The sequence below is a fragment of the Sminthopsis crassicaudata genome, chromosome 5 (genome assembly GCF_048593235.1).
Source record: "Sminthopsis crassicaudata isolate SCR6 chromosome 5, ASM4859323v1, whole genome shotgun sequence".
NCBI classification, from domain to species: Eukaryota; Metazoa; Chordata; class Mammalia; order Dasyuromorphia; family Dasyuridae; genus Sminthopsis; species Sminthopsis crassicaudata.
Window position 1 is genome coordinate 286,236,569 of NC_133621.1, and position 19,907 is coordinate 286,256,475.

The 19,907-nt window shown below is 37.1% G+C and overlaps 1 protein-coding gene across 16 annotated transcripts in view; it reads right to left on the reverse strand.

The window, feature by feature from the left end:
• The window catches only part of ANKS1B (ankyrin repeat and sterile alpha motif domain containing 1B), a 1,348,742-nt gene that overhangs the window by 529,572 nt on the left and 799,263 nt on the right, over positions 1-19,907 (reverse strand). The window lies entirely within an intron of this gene.

A 19,907-nucleotide genomic window follows, 5' to 3' on the forward strand; every position in this document is an offset into this window, starting at 1 on the left:
GATGAACGTTGGGGCTGTTCTCACGAGAAAGAAAAGTCAACAAGAAAACATAGTTTTGTTTGTTTGTTTGTTTGGGTTTTTTTTTTTTTTCTTTTTCTTTTGCACCCGGGAAGGTCAGCGAGAGAGAGGCAGCTCCCCGGGTCTCACATAGTAGCGAAGCAGCGGGGACTGCGGATGGCTGTCACACCGGGGCCCCCCAGATCCCAGGGACAGCCAGCATGTCAAGCCTCCGGCGCCGGCTGGCTGCTCTCGCTCCTCGGGCTGCGGGAACGCTCCACACTGAGCTCTGGCAGCGCGAGCAGCAACACTTCTTCCTCAGCCAACACTCCTACACTCATTGGTATTCAGCTCCATGCTCCTGGCGCCCCCCTCGCTCCGCTCCCCTTCATTACCCAGCCCAGGCGACACCTCCCATTTTCAATAATAGCCATCAGATAAGGCAGATTTTGTGTGTGTGTGTGTGTGTGTGTGTGTGTGTGTGTGTGTGCGCGCGCGTGCAAGCTGAAAGCCCCGCTCCTGCTGCTGCCGCCTCCTACACACCCATCCAAGCGTCAATCTGGAATGATGGGAGCAGTCAAAACACATGCAGAAAATAGCTAGGTTCCCGAGCGGACCCCGGGCCTCCGTCTAAGTCCGGAGGTCAGGCATTCCGGGGTGCGCGGGCGTTTGTTGTCTCCAAAGGCGCGAGGGGACGTGGAGCAAGGTTCGCTCCACGGTCCTTTACTGGGGGGAAAATGCCATACAGAGAATTGTTATCTGATCCTTGACCTTTCGGGCAAATCCTATTCGTTTTCTTTTAATGATTCAAAACGAACAGTGGATGTTGTGGAGCTTTTTTTTCTTTTCTTTTCTTTTTTTTGCAGCCCCCCTCCTGGAAATTCTGCAAGTAACTTTGACTCAAGGGTCAAAACAACTGATTTCTCAGCTCATAAAATACTATGACTTCCTTTGGATGTTTATCACTCAATCTGTTGGGTGGGGTAGTGTTAGTACCGTAACCCAGCGAAAAGGGGGGCTTTTTCTGCTGGAAAGAGATAGGCCGGTACCCTGCTGGTGGAAAGGTGCAGGATTTCTATTAGCCACTTGGTACTTGTGTGACTGGAGAGAAAAAACTTGCCTTCTCTGGTCCTCATGTTCATCAGCTATTAGAAAAGGTTACATTAAATGTCTGAAGCCGCTGTCCAGGCCTACTCTATATGAGGGGTCCTCAAACTTTTAAAATAGGGACCAGTTCCCTGCCCCTCAGACTGTGGGAGGGCCAGACTAGAGTAAAAATAAAAGCTCGCACTCTGTCTCGGCCCCTCGGCCCTTTTCCCATAACCAGGCGGGCCACATAGATGTCCTCAGTGGGCTGCGGCAGTAGTTTGAGAACCCCTGGTCTATATCCTAAGCATAGGAAAAATAAAGAGACCTTGACTCCCAAAGAATTCTAAAAAAAAAGTATAGAGGTGAATATCTATTGAAGAGCCAAGGCTGCTCCCCAAAAGTAGGAAACCAACTGCTTTGCAAGGCATTCTAGTTCAATGGTGGAAGCTCTAAATATTGGGGAAGTTCTTTATATACATCATTATTTCCAAAGTCTGTTTTCAACTTTGCCAGGCATTTTATTTCAAAGGTGGGAAGCTCTAAATATTAGGGAAGTTCTTCATATACAGCCTATTTCCTAAGCATAAGAAAAATAAAGAGACCTTAGCTTTTTGAAGGCATTCTAGTTCAATGATGGAAGCTCTAAATATTAGGAAAGTTCTTCATATATATCATATTTCCTAAGCATAAAGAAAAATAGAGAGACCTTAGCTCCCAAAGAATTTAAAAAGTATAGAGGTGAATATCTGTTGAAGAACAAAGGCTGCCCTCCAAAAGTAGGAAACCAACTGCTTTGCAAGGCATTCCATTTCAATCATGGAAAGCCCTAAACATTAGGGAAGTTCTTTATATACATCATGCTTCCAAAGTCTTTCTACATTAAGACTGCTGTTTGGGGAAATACCCTATTTACAGTTACCCTTCAATGAAAAAAACATTTTCACTTCAGCTTTAATAGCTTAAAAATGCAGTAAGACTTTTGGGACACCATGAATTTAGTCAAAATTCTCTTCCTATAATTTACACCCATTAGCCCAAGTCCTCACTTCTGGGGCATTAGAATATTTAAACCTACTTATTTAAAACAATCTTTTTTTTAAGATAATTACCTTCTATCTTTCCCTGACCTGTACCTATCTACTTTATGGTAAAATAGATGGGTATACTGCCCACAGAATAAGGAAACATAATTTTCAAATTCTTGTTAACTGCTTACTCCAGACCACTTAACTCTTTTAAGTCTTCCTCATCAATAAAATGGAATAACAGCAAGAGCAGACCTTTATATAATGCTTTACATGTATTGTCTCATTTAGACCTCTCAACTCCATGAGTTGGGTTTTTTCTTTAATTTAGTTACAACTATGATTCCACTCCTATAATAATGGATTCCCTTTACCAATGCAAAAGAGTCAGCTTTTGTGCATCTTAGAGCCTTGAAGAGATTTCCTTTGTGGTTCCGAGAGAATAAAGGATGTGCTGTAAACCCAGGGTTTTCTGGCTCTGAGGCCAGGTCTCCATTCAGTACATAACATTGTCTCACAGCCCTGTGACTTAGCTACTCACATATTATGGATAAGAAAACAAAACAACAGAGAATCTCAGGGAATTTCTCATAACTAGTGTATATCAGAAATGGAATTTGAATCTTCTTTCCTGGCTCCATGTCCATCCTCACCATTATGCCATATTCTTTGTTGTTAAGTTGGGTTTTGGAGTCATGTGCAAATCTCTTGTGATCCCATTTGAAGTTTTTTTTGGCAATGATACTTGAGTGATTTGCCATTTCCTTCTCCAGTCCATTTTACAGATGAGGAAACTGAGGTAAAGGGTCGAGTGACTTGCCTAGAATCATACAACTAGTAATTATCTGAAACTGGATTTGAACTCCTGAAGAGTTTTCCCGACTATAGGCCCAGCATTCTATGCAACATGACGCCACTAGCTACCTACTATGCAGGACTGTTTTATGAAAAATACTTTGTAAACCTTAAAGCAGTACACAAACATAAGTTATAGTATTATTATCATCATCATTGTTGCTGATGTTGCTGTATTGTCATTATTGATTCTTTCAAGTAACTCCCATATGATACAGTTTTAAGTGTCCCTAATATCCCTGTTTCCCTCTTCTAGACAAGTTTCAGTTGATCAATATCCTTTCTAAAACATGGCACTTATAATAGGACACAGTATTTCAAATGTGGTCAGATAAGTCAAAGTGTAATGAAACCCTGTTTTTTTTTTCCTTAAGGACACTAAACTTCAGTTAATTCATCCAAAGATTGAAATAGTTTTTTTTGGCCGTCATCTCCCACTGTTGCCTTTAGATGAATTGGCAGTTCACCAAAACTCAGAGATTTAAAAAATATATATATAAATTGTTCTACACTTAAATCCTCCCCATTTAGTGCTTTTATGGTTTACTTTTATTTAGCATTTCAACCATAAGACTTCACCTTCACTGCTATTAAATTTCATCTTATTAGAACTGGCTTACAGCTCTGGCCTATTGATTTCTTTTTGGATCATGATGTTGCCATCAGTGTTACGCCATTTGCAAATCTGAGAAGCATGCCATCTATGTCTTCATCTGAATCAGTGATTAAAAATGTTGAACAGAAAAGAACCAAGCAAGGTCAGAAGCTTTTATTAGAAATCTCTATCTAGACTAACAATGATCATCACTCTTTGAGTAGAGTTACTCAACCATCTTCAATCCAATAAATGGCCACTATCCAGATCAGACCCTACCAGCCAATCAGACAGCTGGGTTTATAATTCTTGCCTTGCCTACTTCACAAGACATATAGGAAGATTTAATGATATCTTTGATGTGAAAGTCAAGTCACTCAATAAACATTTATTAATATTATGTGCCAAATGCTTCGCTAAGTGCCAGGGATACAGAGAAAAGCAAAACCACAATCTCTGTCCTTAAGATCGTTACAGTCAAACAGGGGAGGAAACAACACACTAACAACTACGTACAAATAAGATGTAGATAGAATAATTTGGAGATAATCTCAGAAGGGAAGGATTGAGTTAAAGGAGGACTGGGGAAGAATTCTTGTAGATGGAAGAATTTTACTGAGATCTGAAAGAGGTGAGGAAACTAGGAGGTAGAAATGAGGAGGAAGAGAGTTCCAAGCACAGTAGAAAGCCAAAAAAATAGAGTTGGGAGTATCATGTGCAAGGAACAGCAAAGAGATTAATGTCATTGGATTACAGATCACATGGAGAAATCAATCTACTGTAAAAATATCCATGTGAGCACATATATGTATATATAAATATGCATATATAGAGAAATATACATAATTAAATAATAAAAGGTAATGGTGCTACATATAAGGTAATGCTGGTAAAGTGTTTGGAAGCAGTTCAACTGAAGGTTAATCACAGAATCTCAAAAGTGGAAAGAATTGTGGAGGTGAAAAGATCATATGCAAATGAGCTTCAATTTTCACTGTATATGTATATCTATCTGTATTTTGCCTGCCTGTCTTCCTTCCTTTCTCCCTTCCTTCCTTTCTCCCTCTCTCTTTCTTTCTCTCTTTGTTTCTTTCTCTCTCTCTTTCTTTCTTTCTTTCTTTCTTTCTTTCTTTCTTTCTTTCTTTCTTTCTTTCTTTCTTTCTTTCTTCCTTCCTTCCTTCCTTCCTTCCTTCCTTCCTTCCTTTCTTTCTTTCTTTCTTTCTTTCTTTCTTTCTTTCTTTCTTTCTTTCTTTCTTTCTTTCTTTCTTTCTTTCTTTCTTTCTTTCTTTCTTTCTTTCTTTCTTTCTTTCCTTCCTTTCTTACTTCCTTCCCTCCTTTCTCTCTCTCTTTTTCCTTCCTTCGTTCCTTTTTTCCTGCCTCCCTTCCTTCTGCTTTCTCTCTCTTTTCTTTTTCTCTCTCTCTTTTTCTTGTCTTCCTTTCTCCCTTCCTCTCTCCTTTCCTTTCCTTCTCTCTCTTTTCCCTTCCTTCTTTCCTCCATTCCTTTTTTCTCTTTTTCTTTTTTCCCTTCCTTCCTTCCTCCCTTCCCTTCCTTCCCTCCCTCCCTTCCTTCCTTCCCTCCCTCCCTTTCTTCCTTCCCTCCCTCCTTTTCTTTCTTCCCTCCCTCCCTCTCTTCCTTCCCTCCCTCCCTCCCTTCCTTCCCTCTTTCCCTTCCTTTCCTTTCCTTTCCTTTCCTTTCCTTTCCTTTCCTTTCCTTTCCTTTCCTTTCCTTTCCTTTCCTTTCCTTTCCTTTCCTTTCCTTTCCTTTCCTTTCCTTTCCTTTCCTTTCCTTTCCTTTCCTTTCCTTTCCTTTCCTTTCCTTTCCTTTCCTTTCCTTTCCTTTCCTTTCCTTTCCTTTCCTTTCCTTTCCTTTCCTTTCCTTTCCTTTCCTTTCCTTTCCTTTTTCCTTTTCTTTCCTTTCTCTTTATCCCCAGAGTTTGACAAACATGACTCACTGGTTATGTAGAGTTGGAATTAAACAGCCAGGGGCAGGTACACAGCACAGTGGAGTCAGGAGGACTTGAGTTCAAATCTGCTCTCAAATACTTACTAGTGACCCTGGCAAGTAGCTTAATCCCATTTATGAAAGAAAGACAGAGGAGGAGAGGGACAAAGCAGAGAGGGAGGGAAGGAAAGAGGGAAAGGGAAGGAGAAGAAGGGACAGAGAGAGGGAGGGAGGGAAGAGAAAGAAAAAAGGAAAAGAAGAAAAAAAAAAAGAAAGAAGAAAAGAAGAAATTAAATAGCCAGACTCATCTAAGCTCATCTAACCTCCATCTTCTTAAATTGTGGGTAATGACCCCACATGGGATCTTATAATTGAATTTGGAGGTCATTTTACTGATTTATTATCAGTAAATATTTGAATTGTCTGCCTATTTTATATAACCATCTGCCCAAGGTCATGTAAAAATTTCTCAGGTGAAAAGGGGTTGGGAGTGGAAAAAAGTTTAAGAAGCTCTGATTTAGTCCAATCTGCATCTCAGCTAAATAATCTTCTACAAACCTTTGCAATCCCTATAGCAAGATTTCTGATTGATTCCTAATTCTGTCATATAATCACTACATTAACTTCTACTTTGCTATCTCCAAATCTGTCATGTATGGCTTAGTTGATCCATCTGCCCCCAGTCTCTCCCATTTGCAATCCACCCTCCTCCCATCCAGCTGCCTTATTGATAGTACTAAAACACACAGCTTCCTGTGTCACCCAGCTCAAGAAGCTACCATGGCTCTGTATTTCCTGTAAGAATAAATACAAATTTCTCCATCTGACATTTAGATAACTTTATAATTGAACTCCCAACTTGGCTTTTCAGACTAATTTCACATTACTTTTCCCTTTCATGCATTCTATAATTTGACCAATCTTACTGTTAACATATATAACACTTACCTTCATCCTTTTTTAATAGACTGCCCTTGATGCCTGATATGCTCTCCCTTCTCATTTATACTCCTACAGAATCCCCTTAAGATCCAGTTCAAGTGGCTCCTCTTACAAATTCCTTTTCTTATTTCTCCATAGTTACTATTAATATCATACTCAAATTATTCTAAAAACCCTTTATAGATATTATATATATATGCATGCATTGTTATATTCTATATTAATTAAAATATAGCTTTAATATTACTTATATAATAATAATAGATTTGATATATTACACTGATTACATATTATATTGCATGTCTATATATTAAATGTTTATATTTAAATAACATAACATTTTGCATCATCACTTAGAGGCTAGAATATGTATAACATATTGTATGTGATGTGCCCTACACTGCTCATGTGTTACATGCGCATATTATATATTTAATATGTTATATCTTAAATAATATAAACCCTATATATTATCATATAGGGACTAGAGCTGTGATTTCATCACAAAGAGCTACTAGGTGGAAACAGTTCCTCTATTCCATGTAGGACTATACCTTTTCTACAATTTATAATCTCGAATATATTATCTGTATGCTTTGTAAAATATATAATATTTAATAACATGAAGCTCAGAGTAATTTCAGGAGGAAGAGAATGTCAATCATATTATTTTTCTTTATGTATCAAATAGGTAAATGCAAAGACAAACAGTTGTATATGTTGTTTGTAGTTATCTAAATATTCCCTGTTTTGTGGTGGTAGAAGAGTCAACTACCTGTGGGCCAAGATTGTTTTGTTGTGGTCATTGTGTTGCAAGTGGCTCATATAATATCTGTTATATGGTAGATGCTTAATAAATACTTGTTGACTTTAATTCATTTGAATTATGCTTCTTTCACCCAAGGCATTCCTTAGTTTCCTCTCTTATGTTTCTATTAGCCATAAATGTGATAAATATAGTATTGATTGTCAACCAATTTATCAATGAAAATATTAAATGAAACATGAGTAAAGGGATGGGTCTCTGGAGAAGCAATCTTTCCTCTTCCTATTGATGTGTTAAAGTACAGTCTGACCCAGTCTCACATTGCTGTGGGGCTCCATTCCCTCATCTGTAAAATGGGGATATTAGTAGCAGCTACCTTTCCTGGGTTATTGTGAGAATCCAGTGAATTAACACATAGAGAACATTTTGCAAGCCATTAAGCACTATATAAAGGTTACCTATTAAATCCTGTCCTGTGTGTTTTAATATGCTAGTTTCTGGACTGTTTTGTCACCTGAAATGAAATTTCACTTTTCTCATCTTCCTGTGTTGGATTCTGTAATTACAGATAACCTGGTGCTTTTTAAAAATGATTTTTATCCTGAAGTTATTGTTATCCTGATGTGTTATTGAATATATATCCTTATGAGAAATTCAGGTAAGGACATTTTGCTGATAAAAATCAGCAACTGTTGTGCAAATGATGGTTTCTGATAGCTGTCTAAGACTCTTGAAAGGTTAAATGACTTACCTAAGGTCACCAGTATGTATCAGAGACTTGGGTCCAGGTCTTTCTGGCTTATTATGTCAGATGGATGGACTTATTTATTTTTACATAAAGAATTAGATCTTAATGAAATCTTTGATACCATTTATTGTTGCCAAATTTTCTGCAGCCCCTATGTTTAATTATGTGAACCCACAGTTTAAGAAGCTTTGCTCCATCCTGTTCAACTCTGGTTGTTACATTTTCATAAATGACTGTTTCTCTCCTGTGGTTATGCTTAGCAAACTCCATTCCTCTCTATATGGAATGAAATCCCTCCTCATTCTTAGAAACAATAGTGCCCTTCAATTTACAGTACACATAAGAGCAAATTTCTAACATGAGGTGTTTCTTGATTTCCCCTAACAGCTACTTCTTCCCAAATGACCTCTATTTTGTATCTTTTACGAAAACTCATTTTCTCACTCCCATAAAAGGATATGCCCTATATTCTGCTCAATTAAGACAGGGACTTTTCCCACCTTTTTTATTTGTCAGTGCCCAGTATAGTGCCTGGCACATAGTAGGAGCTTAAAAAAAAGCTCTGGCTTGGTTGACTGAAGGTGTGGTAAGGTTGGAGCATGAGAATATGTCCAGAGGAAAGCAGCCAGAATGGAAAGGGAATTATCATTATTAGATGGGGATCTTAAACAAAAGAAAAGATGAATAGAGATGGGGTGGGCACCTTAACTTTTACAAATATCTGAAAGGTTTCCAGATGGATTAGGAAGGAAGATGGATTCCATTCTTTCTGTTTGGTCCTAAAGGGAGGAATTCAGACTTAAAGGTGGAAGCTGATTTCAGCTCAATAACAAAAGGGAAAACTTACTAACAATTCCAGCTGTTAAGAAGTATATTACGTTGCCTTTGAAAAGAATCCTTCAGATACATATAGCTATGTGGCTGTAGGAAAATTGCTTAACCCTCTGTCTTTCAGGTTTCTTATCTAAAAATAATGAATGAGAACTAGATAACCCCTAAGGTCCCTTCAAATTACAAAACTATGACCTCAGGATCTCGTAGTGCTATCAACTAATCAATCAATTTACAATTCACTTTTTATTTTACTAAGTTCTAATTTATTAACTTATTTTTTATTTTACTAAGCTCTGGGGCCATAAAAAGAGGCAAAAGGCAGTTCTTGCCCTCAAGAAGCTTACAATTGAATGAAAGAGACAATAGGCAAACCAATATATATAATATACAAATTAAAATAGGAAATAATTAACAAAGGGAAGGGCTATAATTCAGAAAGGTTGAGAAAAGCTTCCTGTAAAAGATGGGATTTTAGTTGGGACTTTAAGATATCCAAGATAGAGTGAAGGGATGCGTATTCTAGACATGGGAGACAGTCCTAGAGAATGTTGAGAGCTAAGAGATGGAGTATCTTATTCATAGAACAGCTGGGAGGGCAAGATCAATGGACTGAATCATATCGGGGATAGAGCGGATGAAGATTTAAAAAGTAGGAAAGGGATCAGATTATGAAAGTCTTAATATATTAATAAAAAAACATTTTGTATTGATCCTGGAGATGATAGGGAAGCAGAAGAGTTTATTGAGTAAGGAAGTTGGACCTGAGCTTAGGAAAATCCCTTTGGTGTCTGAAGAATGGACTAAAGTAGGGAGAAACATGAGATAGACAGACTCCTCATTTGTCTAATGCACTAATCCAGATCTGAGGTGATGAGGGTCTGAACCAGTGTTGGGAATGTCAGAGGAGAAAAGGCTGTGTATTGGAGAGATGTTGCAAAGGTGAAATCAAGAGTTCTTTCTTACAGATTGGGTATAGGAGAAAGAGGGAGAGCTGATGAAAAGTCAAACTAGAATGACTCCTAGATTATGAGACAGAGGAACCAGGAGGATGATGTTTACGAAGCCCTGATTTACACTTTCTAAAGCTACAAAGAGGTCAAGGAGAATGAGGATTGAGAAAAGAGAATGAGGATTTATTTGGCAACTAAGAGATCATTGGTAACTGGAGAGAGCAGTTTCAGGAGAGGATAAGGTCGAAATCTGGTCTTTGTCAGCATACTAGTATTGGATACTGAAAGACCTTATTAGGAATACCAGAGTGAACAGTCCCTAAGTAAGGTGATGACAGATCTTTCTGGGAAATCTGTTAAAAGTAATCATTTGGATGAAGAACCAAAAAAAAAAAAAAAAGAAGAACAGAGAAGGAGTAGTCAGTCAGAGAGGTAGGAGAAAAACTAAGAGAGAGGACATTTCTCAAAAACTAAAGAGAAAAATGTATCAGAGAAAAATGATATACAGCAAAACTTATTAGCATAACTGAATGTGGGGGTCGTGAAAAAATTGGCAATAATAAAATGTATCAAATATTCTGCCAAGATTTAATTCTTTGTATAAAAATAAACAAGCACATCCATCTCAGTATGCAAATTTGTGTTCATTTTTAATAAATGATAAAATTATATGTATACCAAGGAATTGTTTTAAAATGAATTTCTTTATGATTTATTATCAGTAAATGTTTGATTTGTATACCTATTTTATATACCTACATAATTGGAGTCACATAAAAATTTACTGGGCAAAATGGGGTCATGAATGGAAAAAATTTAAGAAGTCCTGATTTGTAGTTTTTTAAGGCTATAAAGAGATGGAGGAAAATGAAGATTGAGAAAAGACCACTGGATGTAGCAACTAAGAGATCATTGGTAACTGGAGAGAGCAGTTTCAGGGGAGGATGATAAGGTTGGAATCTGGTCCTTATTAGCATACTAGTATTAGATACTGAAAGGCCTTATTAGGATATTAGGTACAGGCTAGATTAGAGAAAGAATTCTTAAAGTGGAGACCTGTGAGCATGTTTTTGCTTTTGAAATACATAGATACATACAGAGAGAAGAGACATAGAGAGATACACAGAGACAAAGAGAGACAGACACACATGGAAAGAGACAGAGACAGACAGCAAACAGAGAGAGAACGAGAGAGAGCAGAGACAGAGAGATAGAGACAGAGACATATAGAGAAAGAAGGAGAGAGAAAGAAAATGAAAGAGAGAAAGAGCAAAGGAGGAAGGGAGAGAGAGAGAAAGGAAAAGAGGGAAAGGGAGAGAAAAGGTGGAGAGAGGGAGAAAAAGAGAAAGAGAAAGACAGAGACAGAGACACAGAGAGACAGATAGAAAGAGACACAGAGAGACAGAGAGAATCATATTTCAATACAATTGGCTTCCTTTCTAATCCCTTGTATTTTATTTTATGTATTTAAAAACATTATTCTAATAAGGGATCCTAGACTTTACCAGACAGCTAAAGGGATCCAGGACATTAAAAAAGATGAAGAATCTCTGAACTCGAGGCAACCTGAGAGTTCCCTTGCAATCCTACTCATACATAGTAGGCACTTTATAATTGATTATTGGAAAGGCCCTGGTAACCACCCGAGAGTGAAACCGGAAAAAAATAAACCTGATGAATTATTTATCCCCATTTACAATAATTCAACTTGTGACCCAAGAAAGAAATGAATTCAGTGGAAAGCTGGCTTACCAGACACTTGGGATTAGTGTTCTAAGAGTAAAAGAGAAACTGAATTCACTGATTGCCTTAACTGGTATTAACATTCAGAATTGCTATCTGCTGAGGCAGATAGGACCCTGGAGAGTTTGGCAAGGAGAAGTCAGGTTTACTAAGTAGAAAAAAAGAGATAATTTGAGCGAACTAAGGTTTGTGGGCTATCTTTGGTCCACAATCTCCAAAATCTGAGCAGTCCCTTTAAAACAGAACCTTGGCTAGAAGAAGGGTATGAGTATGTTAAAAAATAAAGAAAGTAAATGTTCTAAGTATGCTGGGTGCTTGTACAGAATATAAGCTTATGTGCCCCAAGAAAGTTCACTTGATAGTAGTAACCTTCATCAACACAGAATGTAAAGTGTTAAAAGACACTTATTTCATCCTCATACCAGCCCTGGGAGATATATTATGCATGTATTTTGATTCTAATTTTGCAGAAGGGGAAAAAAAGGCTCAGAAGTAGTTAAGGTTGGAATATCAAGTCATGGACACTAAATTGTTGGGTAACTTATGGTAAGTTACTTGATATTTCTGAGTCTCAATTTCTTCATCCACATAATGGGGATATTTATAGTGCCAATGGGTAGCTAGGTGGTTCAATGAATAGACCTAAAGTTAGGAAGAGTCATCTTCCTGAGATCAAATTTGGTGAGTGAGTAATCCCAAACTCTCAACTTCCAGGGACTCTTATTCATTCTTTAATATACCATTTAATGGGGGCTACCCAGGCATCCTGGTAACTTCCCTAAATTCCCCTTCTCCTCCCAATACTTCTCTAACAATAACCTAATCAATTGCCATTGTTTCTGAAAAGGGTGTAATAAATAAGTATTCTATGGATCTACTCATCATTCTGTCCGTCCTGTCCTAGCCATCACTCTTCTACAAATACTGTCTCTTCCTATCAGGAGATCAATTCTTTTAGTATAGTGACTACTACTTTTATATCTTTATCCTTAACAAATGTCTTTCCTTCTATCCATCCATCCATTCCTCCATCCATTTATACATCCATCTATCCATCAGTCCATTCATTCATCTATCCATTCATCCATTCATTTCTCTATCCATCTATTCATCCATCCAACTATTCATTTTTTTTTTTTTTTTGCTTCTAAGTGTGAAGTAAAGAGAAGTGTAAGAATAAATCATTATGATCTGGGAGAATGGATAGACAAATCCCAGGAACATATTTTTACTTTACTGGTTTGAAGGAGGCTAAAGCCAGGGGATATGCTGGGATTTTAAGACAAATTTTTACTACAATACCAGCATTCTGACGGACGGGGTTTGCAGTGAGAATCTTTCATTATATAGGCATTAAGTTGCTGTTCTCCCCAGAATTAATGATGGGCAGTTGAAAGTCAGTGATTTAAGTGGAAAAATAGTTGACTTTGCAGTCAAGAGGATCTGGGTTCAAGTTTCAACTGATACTTGTCATCGACTTCGTGATTCTGGCGAAGTCATTTAAACTCTGAACTACGGTTCTCTATAAAAACTGGATATGAGAGGAAGCATAGCTCTGTGGACACAGAACTGGTTTTAGAGGATTTATTTTAAATCCTTTTCCTGAGACATATTGGCTGCGTGATCCTGGGCAAATCACTTAACTGCTCAATGTTCCAGACATTTTTCAATGACTGAAAATAACGGACAGAACATTGGCCAATTTGCTTTGGTGGAGGGAATTTCTGCATTGGGAATTTCTTCCCCCTTCCCTATCCCAAAAAATCACTGGTTTGCCTCTTCCATTAAAATAAAATAGGAAAAATTAATTCATTAGTAATATATATATTTTGGAGTATATTTAGTGCCTTACTTTAAGAGACAAAATATAAATTTAAGCAGGGTTGGGAATAAGGAATCAACCTTCTATACCATTGTACAGGGGAATGAAGAAATGAGGAAACTCCCTTCTCCAAGGAAGGAGTGGTTTTTATACAATTTAGTTGCTTAGAATGAGCTATGTAGAAAGTAGTTACTCTATTACAAAAATCTTGATTTCTTTATAATAAATCTGAAAGTAGAGTCCAAAATAAACTAATCTTGTCCAGTAAATGGGCAGTTAAGTGGTACAGTGGATAGAGTACCAGGTCTTGGTCAGGAAGATTCATCTTTCTGAATTCAAACCTGGCCTTATTAGCTGTGTGACTCTGTATAAGTGACATAATCCTGTGTACCTCAGTTTCCTCATCTGCAAAGTGAGCAGGAGAAGGAAATGAAAAACTACTCTAGTACCTTTGCCGAGAAAACCCTAAAGATGGAAAATTGACCCAACTGGAATGCTAGAAGAACAACATCCAGTATGCACCTGTTAAGTACCTACTGTGCAGAAGACAATGTTTGGGGATGGGTGGGGAGGGGAGGGAATGGATGCAGAAGAAATTCAAACACAGTCTTTGACCTAAAAGGACTTACAATTTACACAGAGAGGGCTGCTGGGAGAGGGAATACAACAGACAAAGAGCTCCATTATAGAAAGCAGATCTAAAATGTAGTCCTTGAGAACAGTATGCATGAATGTCTATTAGTTCTCCACCAGAACAAGAGCTCCTTGAGAGAATCTTCCTTTTCTAAGTATATTCCCAATGATTAGCACACTGCTTTGTACATAGTAAGCACTTAATAAGTGCTTCATTCATTCATTTGAGTGAATAAATGGAAGTCTCATTTTCCAACCCAGAATCCTCTCTGTTCAGCTGCATACACCATGTATTGTTTTCCTAATGAGCAGAAAAAATTAATGAGGAACGTTGGCTGTGAGCTAGAACTGAGGGTATTGTACCTTTCTCCAAGAAGAGTTAACAGTTTCAAAGGATCAGAAAGCAAATGGGACTTGGGAATTGCCATGGAAGGTTCAGAACAGGGAAAGTACAAGAGAGCAATTCCAGGAGATACGGAGCTTTGGGAAAGCGAGCTCGCTGGCAGGGACCACATACAGCTGAGCTAAAATGTCTGTGCCTAAAATCTTGGGAAACAGCCATTCCAATTCGGTTTAACTTGAGCTGTGGTATAAAACAAAATCACAAGCCTCATAGAGCATAAAATAGGAAATGAAATTCAAGCTTGAAATGCTAAAGTCTGGGCAGACAGCAGGGTAGTATATAAAAGCTGTACCTAAGTCGGGGGGGGGGGGAAGAAAAGGGAGTAAAAGGAATCTTTCAGCTAAAACCCAATCTCCCTTTCTGTCTCTGAAAGCTTGTGACAACATGATGGTCTTTAGGATGTCAATGGATTCAGGATCTCATTGATAAGGGCATAATAAAAATGATTAATGACTAATGATAATAAGAATCGTGATACTTAGCATTCACATAACACGACGTTAAGGTTTGTGAAGCTTGTAACATATGCTATCTCATTTGATCTTCACAATGACCCTATAATATAGAGGCTATTATTTTTCCCATTTCCCATAGATGAGGAAGCTGAAGCTGAGAAAACTTAGATATCTTGGTTAGGGTCAGAGAAGTAATAAGAATAAAAGACAGGATTTAACTCTAAAATCATCACTGTGCACTGACTATCCTACCTAGGTGCATACCCTCCAGTAGTCTAAACCAGTGGTTCTCAAACTTTTGTTCTCTCTTTATATTATGAAAAGTTATTGAAGTTATTATGTGAGTTATATTGATATTTAACATATTAGAAATAAAGACTAGTTTTGAATTTGTACACCTTTTGAAAGAGTTTCAGACCCCAAGGGTTCTCTGAACCACACTTTGAGAACCATTTGTCTAAGTTATAATTCACATTTCCTTCTCTGCAATTCTTGATCTTATCTACCCATAAATCCTTTACAGGCCATGAACTTACACAATGGCAGGTCTTTTAGGTCAAAGAAAAGAAATCAAGGCAATATATAAAGGCTATTATTGTAGTTGTTGTTGTTCAGTTATATCTGATTCTTCATATTTCCATTTGGGATTTTCAAAGAGGTTCTTCATGTTTATCAATTAATTTTTAAAAATTTTCTGACATGTAAATATATAATAGATATAGCTAAATATGCTTCAATATAATTGTTTCTTTTTTAATTCCATGAATTTTATTTTATACCATTAAAAATGAGATTCAGAAAGAGGTCGCTAGACTTTACTAGACGGCCATAAAAGTCTATGACACATTTGAGGGATGCTGGGTTTTTTCACCTACTTTCACCAGCTCTCAGTTCTTGGGGTCAGTTCACTCCCTTTGTTGATCATACATCTAAAAATATTTCTCTTCCACTTTTTATATGTCTGGTGCCAGAAAGATCACTGAAAGTCATCTAGTCTAACCCTCTCACTTTTTATGAATAAGGATCATGACTCCTGGGGAGACTGGGATGAGGATCCAAGGTGATACATGTGGTAAAGGTAAGAGGTAGGATTTGCCCTTCTTATGTACAAGTCATCATTGGAAATATGCTTTAAATCACTTCTTGCTCGGTGTACGTTCTAAGATTATGATGCTCCATGCTTTAGAGCAATAGAGTTTAGAATGGAGACTATATTTATGGTTTTATTCATTTATGGAACAATTAATAAGTATTTATTAAGCACCTATTATGTGTCAGATACCATACAAAGTGCTCTGCTAATACAAATAAGCATCTTATCTTCAACTTGGAGTCTTATAGAGATGCTTAGTACATTGAAAGATTAAAGGATTTTATTGTCATATATTTTGAATCCTCCCTGATGTTCTTCTGGGCACATGACAGTGTTCTCTTTGTTTTGTATTCCTTTTCTGTTTTTCTTTTTTCTTATTCTCTTTTTATTTTAATTAAAAAAATTGTTAATAAAAAGAAATCAAGGCAATATATAAAGGTTATTATTGTAGTTGTTGTTGTTCAGTTATATCTGATTCTTCATGTTTCCATTTGGGATTTTCAAAGATACTGGAGTAGTTAGCCATTTCCTTCTCTGGTTCATCTTACAGATAAGGAAACTGAGACAAATAGGGTGAAGTGACTTGCCCAGGATCACACAGCGCGCAGGCCAGATATGAACTCATATCTTCCTCATTTCAGCCTGGTGCTTTATTCACTTCATCTCCTATTTGCCCTTACCACTGAAGATTCCTTTGATTAATTCTTTATTTCATAACCCTTTCACAGAACAATTAGCCTTTATGATAAAAAAAGACATTTGAAAGAGCAAACTTTCAAGAAAAGGGAGGGGTGTTTGTGGTATAAATCCTAGTTCTGCTTCCTGAACCTCCCCCTCTTTCCTAAATCCCAGTTTAATAATTGGTTTTAAAAAATGATTATTCTAAGTAGTCTTCTCCTCATTCAAAATACATTTATTATCTACCATGTAAAAATCATTAAGGGGAAATTTTTCAAAGATGGACAGGGTATGATTCCTATCTTCAAGAGGCTTACACTTTCATAATTGTAAGATAAAAAAAATGCATACATCTCCTCATTTTCTGTTTCCTTTATTGATGTGGATTGCAACCAGTTCACGTCTTGTTTTTCATCTCTGCAGTTTTCTGGTTTCTGTTCCATCAAAGAGCCCCCAGAGAAGAAACACATACCATATTGTAAGGCTTCTTTTAGGTCTTTTAGTATTCATTGGGTGCCAGTGGATCACTTGGAATATGCTTAGTCTCACTATATGAATCACGATATGCACAGATAATTATGATATATGATACAAGAATTGTGGATTCTTTTTATAGAGAAGTGAATTAATCCCAACATTTGTATAATTCCCCATTTAAAAGAGAATCGCTAGACAACGACTGTCCAGAAACTCACGAGCGAGACTGAGAAATTATGACAAAACTCAGAAATTGATGTTCAGACTGGAGGCAGGGTGGTACAGTGGTTAAAGCAATGGAATTGACATAAAAAGACCCGAGTTCACTTTGTATTTCAGACCTTTTTCTAGTGGTGTGACCCAGCACAAATCATTTAACCTTTTTGCCTCAATCTCCTCTTATGAAAAATGAGGGGGTTGGATTCTTATGACCTCTATATCCAGTGTTCTAACATAGTTGGACATATAAGAACACAAATAGCATTCTAAATTAGAATTCATATGTAGACTAGCAATTACTATTACCTTCCAGGAGTCTTATGAGCAGAGAAAACAAAATTTGTGATGCAGGATTTTTTGTGACCTCGTTAAAATTTGATATTCTGTATTTACAAGAAACTCGGTCCCAAGAGACAAACCTTAATTCTCTTCAAAACCATCACACCTGTCCAATTCCTGCAAAAGACCTGAAAAATCATTGCTAAATTAGGCCTGTGTTGCCTGTCCAGAAAAAGCAAAAGATTTGTAGAAAATGGCAAGATACATACCTAGGGGCAAAGTACATTATTAGATGGAAGCCTATTATATACAGAGTTTGCAGGAGACATCATCATGGGATAATGGCGAGAATTTTGGACTTTGGGTCTGAAAGAGCCAGATTAGAATTGCATCTCTCAGACTTATTGGCTATCTATAAATGAGGAAAGGCAAGTAGGTGGTTAATGGATAAGGTACTGAGTCTGAAGTCAGGAAGATGAGTCTTCCTGAGTTCAAATCCACCTTTCAGAGTGAATGTTTTTCACATTGATGAGGAAATCTCATCTTCACAAGATCAAATGTGACCCAAGATACTTAGCTGTGTGATTCCAGCCAAGTCACTAAATCCTGGCTGCCTCAGTTTCTTTATCTGTAAACTAAGCTGGAGAAGGAAATGGCAAACCATTCCATCTTTGTGAAGAAAACCCCAAACAGGGTCATGAAGAGTCATACTTAGCTGAAAAACAACTAAACAACAAAATGGTAAGAAGTCACTTAATTCTTCTGAACCTGTTTCATCTGTAAAATGGGGATAATAGTTAATAATATAAAATTAGGCAAAACCAGGGAAATATATGTTTGACAAGAGTATTTATCATTTTAATAAAAAAGGTCCAATACAAAATGCAAATCAAAGAGGTCTCTTTTGAGCTGGGGTCTTGCTTATCTCTTATCCTGAATCATTTCTTCGGTAATCAGCAGAGATCCCTTCTTGGAATAATATTTTTAAGTATATAAAAATATTGCAGGCTTATGTTGTAAAGCAATTGTGATGAAGTATAGTTATTAAATTTTTTTAAAGTTCACAGACTTGGGGATTAAGGACTCTTGCTATCAGCGGTCAAGTGCTCCAGATGCTATTTTCAGATGACACTGAGCTGATGGAAAATTACATAGACTTTCCCTCATCTCTGCCACTTATAACTCCTGGTCAAGAGCTACCTTAAATACAGCCTTTAGCAAGAATCCTTTCCTAGACTTGCAGCTGCTAGCACCTCCCTCCCAGGTCACTATTTATATGTTCTGCACTGATTTCATATGAATCTACTTATGTCCATGTCTTCCCTTTGTAATGCAGGCTTCTTAAAGGGAAGGGTTATTTTTGCCTTTCCTTTTATTTTTAGTGCTCAGCACAGTTGTTATTGTTATTGTTCAGTCAATTCAGTCATGTCTGACTCTTTATGACCTCATTTGGGATTTTCTTGGCAGAGATACTGGAATTTTTTGCCATTTCCTTTTCCAGCTTATTTTACAGATGAGGAAACTGAGGCAAATAGGGTTAGGTGACTTGCCCAGCTTTACACAGCTAGAAAGCATCTGAGGCCAGATTTGAACTCAGATTTTCCTGACTTGAGACACTCTGTACTATCTAGGTGCCTGTCCCAGCACACAGTAAGTACTTAATAAATGCCTATCGAACATTGATTCAATTATATACAGAGGGAAAAAAGCAAGAGGATAAAGAAGAAACAACATCAATAAAAGGAAAAAATACTGAGTTTGGAGTCAAAGAAGTAGAGTTTGAATTCTACTGTTTGATAAAGGAAAACCACTGAATTTCTCTGAACCTCAGTGTTCTTATCTGTAAAATGAGATGATTTTAAAATCCCTTTTAGCTTTCCATCTTGGAATAACCAGAATAACAACTTCACATGGTGGTTATGAAAAGCAAATGAGACAATGTATTTAAAGTGCTTTGCAAACCTTTAATCATTATAGAAATGTCAGCTACTGCTGTTGCTTCACATACAAATGTGGTTTTTTCTTTATTTCTCTTTAAATAGCATTGTTGATTTAAAATGTCATTAAAATTGGGAGAAAAAAAATCTTCTAGAATTGTTGTTGGGAGAGCACACGAACTTCATTCCATCATGTAAATGCATAATTAGGCAATTTCAGAAATGCATTAAGCTGGCTCCGAGTATCTGAAAGGTTGCTATAAGGAAGAAGGGTTAGATGTGTTTTGTTTAGTGCCAAAGGACAGGATCAGGATGGAGGGGTTAAAGCTGTACTGTAACAGATTTAGGCTTAGTATACAGGAAAATTCTTAATGATGAGAGCTATCTGAATGTGGAATAAGCTACCAGGGAAGGGAATAAGTTTT